The sequence below is a fragment of the Saccopteryx bilineata genome, chromosome 11 (genome assembly GCF_036850765.1).
Source record: "Saccopteryx bilineata isolate mSacBil1 chromosome 11, mSacBil1_pri_phased_curated, whole genome shotgun sequence".
NCBI classification, from domain to species: domain Eukaryota; kingdom Metazoa; phylum Chordata; class Mammalia; order Chiroptera; family Emballonuridae; genus Saccopteryx; species Saccopteryx bilineata.
The window spans coordinates 13,016,616-13,019,680 of NC_089500.1; positions in this window are offsets into that span (position 1 = coordinate 13,016,616).

A 3,065-nucleotide genomic window follows, 5' to 3' on the forward strand; every position below is an offset into this window, starting at 1 on the left:
GAGAGGACAGCCAGATAGACCAATGGAGAGAGTGGCAGCCCAGAAGCAGGCTCCTGATGAGAGGACAGCCAGACAGACCAATGGAGAGAGTGGGCAGCCCAGAAACAGGCTCCGTAAATACAGTCTGCTGATCTTTGACCAGGGAGCAAAGGCAATATAATGGAGTGAAGACAGTTTTTTCAAGACAACTGGTGTTAAAACAACTGAACAGCCACATGTAAAAATGTAAATCTAGACATAGGCCTTTCATCCTCTATAAAAATTAACTCAAAAAGGAGCAGAAGCCTAAATGTAAAATGCAAAACTATAAAAGTCCTAGAAGATACCATAGGAGAAAAGTCTAGATGACCTTGGGTATGGCAATGTCCTTTTTAGATACAACAACAAAGGCATAATTCATGAAAGAAATAATTGATAAACAGGCTTAACATTTAACACTTCTGCTCAGTGAAAGATAAGGTTAAGAGAAATGGACAAGCCACACTGGGAGAAAATATTTGCAAAAGATATGTCTGATAAGGAGCTGTTGTAAAATAAACAAAGAACTTTTAAAACTCAATAATAAAAACACAAACAACCTGATTTTAAAATGGGCCAAAGACCCTGACAGACTCCTCACCAAAGAAGATATTATATATAAATGACAAATAAGTTATGAAAAGGTGTTCCACACTGTGTCATCGGGAAACACAAATGAAAACAACAGTAAGATGCTGCTATCCATCTACTAAAATGGCCACAATCTGGGCCACCAACAACACCAAGTGCTGACAAGGAGGTGGGGCAACAGGAGCTCTCACTGCTGGTGGGAGTGCACCGTGGTGCAGCCACTGTGGGGGACACTGTGGTGGTTTTGTACAGAGCTAAATGTACCTTCACCATATGACCCTTAGTGTTTACCCAAATGAATTGAAAATCTGTCCACACAAAAACTGCACATGGATGTTTATAGAAGCTTTATGCATTAGCAAAAACTTGGAAGCAACCAAAATATTCTTCAGTAGGTGAATATGATATATCCGTATAATGGAGTATTAATTAAGTGCTAACAAGAAATAGAGGGACCGTAAAGGCACACAACTAACTGAGAGAAAGCATCTGCAGAGGCTGCGTGTTGGGTGGTTCCTGGTATATGACATTCTAGAAGAGACAAATCTGTGGAGAAAGTCATTGCCAGACATGGGTGTGGGGTGAACAGACAGAGGAGATTCTTAGGGCAGTGAAACGACTCTGTGTGATACTCTGATGGTGGGTACATGTCATTATTCATTTGTCCAAACCCATAGAGCGTACAATACCGAGAGGGAACCCTGACGTAAACTAGGGACTTTGGGTGGTAATGATGTGTTATTAAGGCCCCTAAATTGTAACCATATGCTGTGGTGCTGCAGGGTGTTGACAGTGGGGAATATCAGGGTTGATACATGTCCTTCTGGCGACGGGGAGTGTGTGGGTGCTTCTGGTACTTTAAATTCGATTTTGCTGTGAATGTGAAACTGCTCTAAAAAATAGTCTATTAAAAAAAAATCCCTTGCCATTTGGCTAAAGCTAACCACCTGCGGGGGAACCATCACCCTGACAAGAAGCACGTGGTGCACAGTGTCAGGCTGGGAAAGGCCAGGGACAACCCACAGCAGGCTTCACCGCAGACAGCGCGGAGAGGATGCTTCCCGGGCCCACGCCGGCACAGAACCCACGCAGAGGCGAGGCCAAGTGTAAAGGGATTTCCGCTTTCTGACATCACTCCGAAGCTTCATGGGATGAAAAGCAGATTCTCAGGAGGGAAATGTCCCTGTCATCGATATGACTGCAACAACGTAGGGTAGCAGATTGAAAATTCAGAGAAAACTTAAGTATATCTTCATGGCCAAAGAATGTTCCAGAGGATTGACAGGTTTGAAAAATAAATTCTGCCCTGGCCGGTTGGCTCAGCGGTAGAGCGTCGGCCTAGCGTGCAGAGGACCCGGGTTCGATTCCCGGCCAGGGCACACAGGAGAAGCGCCCATTTGCTTCTCCACCCCTCCGCCGCACTTTCCTCTCTGTCTCTCTCTTCCCCTCCCGCAGCCAAGGCTCCATTGGAGCAAAGATGGCCCGGGCGCTGGGGATGGCTCTGTGGCCTCTGCCTCAGGCGCTAGAGTGGCTCTGGTCGCAACATGGCGACGCCCAGGATGGGCAGAGCATCGCCCCCTGGTGGGCAGAGCGTCGCCCCTGGTGGGTGTGCCAGGTGGATCCCGGTCGGGCGCATGCGGGAGTCTGTCTGACTGTCTCTCCCTGTTTCCAGCTTCAGAAAAGTGAAAAAAAAAAAAAAAAAAAAAAAAGAAATTCTAAGTATTCAAACTCAAGTGCTCTTGGGGAAGAAAGGGTAACACTCTTTGATTAAAACTGAGCACCTAATACATTCTTGACCTGCCTTGACACTAATTATGAAGCTGAGGCAATGGTGTTGAGTTAGAGACCACGTTTCCGGTAGGTGTGTGGCGGGGGGTGGGTGGGTGGGGTTGCTTACACCTCGGCGTGATTCCCGATTCCTGCTGGAACCCTGTGCCAGCGTGGGCCCGGGGCAGCTCTCCGGGCTGTGTGGGGAAGCCTTCTGTGGCAGGGTCTTCTCGGGGCTTCCTCTCCCTCTGTCCATGGGAACAGGAAACCTGCTGAGCCAAGACTGGGGCTGGGTGGGTCTGCCTGGAATCGCAGGGTGCGATTTAGCTGAGTGTCACATGACGAGGCAGGTCCCCCAGCAGAAACCAGACGACCATCAATGGAGATGTTAGCATCAGTTCCGTGTGTGGGAAATGGTGGAGAGAGGGCGGCACCTGGATACGGCGTGTTTGTCATTCTTTTCTCTTGGGCCATCTGAAAATGATTTCAGGAAAAGGAGAAAAAAGATACGAACACTCAAGCATCCTAATCAATTTACTCCCGACCAATTCAGATGTAGCTGTTTCTTGGTGGTTGGCCACCCTGGTGGCCTTGTCACCTGGGGAGTTCTGACAGTGTGCAGGTGTTCAGTCAGGGGGCCCGCTGTCCCTGACAGAAAGGTTCTCAGACCTTGCTTACTTGAATCAGTC